Source organism: Monodon monoceros, unplaced genomic scaffold, assembly GCF_005190385.1.
Source record: "Monodon monoceros isolate NGI ecotype Baffin Bay Population unplaced genomic scaffold, NGI_Narwhal_1 Super_Scaffold_22, whole genome shotgun sequence".
NCBI classification, from domain to species: domain Eukaryota; kingdom Metazoa; phylum Chordata; class Mammalia; order Artiodactyla; family Monodontidae; genus Monodon; species Monodon monoceros.
Genome location: NW_021703779.1, coordinates 95,364,949 through 95,365,572, shown reverse-complemented (window position 1 = coordinate 95,365,572; position 624 = coordinate 95,364,949). Strand labels below are relative to the sequence as shown.

The 624-nt window shown below is 33.7% G+C and overlaps 1 pseudogene; it reads right to left on the bottom strand.

The window, feature by feature from the left end:
* Positions 1-236: 236 nt before the first annotated feature.
* On the bottom strand, positions 237-360 carry LOC114906658 (annotated as a pseudogene).
* Between the last annotated feature and the right edge of the window lie 264 nt (positions 361-624).

Here is a 624-nt window from a genome sequence, read left to right as displayed (position 1 = left end):
ATTTTCTCCATCTGTCAGATGAGAAAATGGCATCCTAGAAAGATTTAGTGGAGGAAGCCTAGGAAATACAGATCCCAGGTGATAGAGTCCACATGACCTTTCTGCAAGACTAGTGTTCTTTCAAATATATGTTCAGTCTCTACCTCGTCTGAACAGGCCTTGAAAACCACATAGCTAATGAACTTCCAAATCACATCTCTCCTTCAAATATTCATTAAAATTTCTAAACCAAAATGCATAATTATATTATAGAAATAATTAACATTATGTGGGAAAAATCATTACTCTAAACATTTCAATCAGCAATAATTGTGCCTCAGATAAACTTCATGAGCTGTGATATTGCCACTGCACAAAGATATATTAAAAGTTTATTCAAATGATAGTAAGGATGATCCGAAATCTTGGAAGTAGAATGGACAAAATGCAAGAAACAGTTAACAAGGACCTAGAAGAAATAAAGATGAAACAAGCAATTATGAACAACGCAATAAATGAAATTAAAAGTACTCTAGATGGGACCAATAGCAGAATAACTGAGGCAGAAGAACGGATAAGTGACCTGGAAGATAAAATAGTGGAAATAACTACTGCAGAGCAGAATAAAGAAAAAAGAATGAAAAG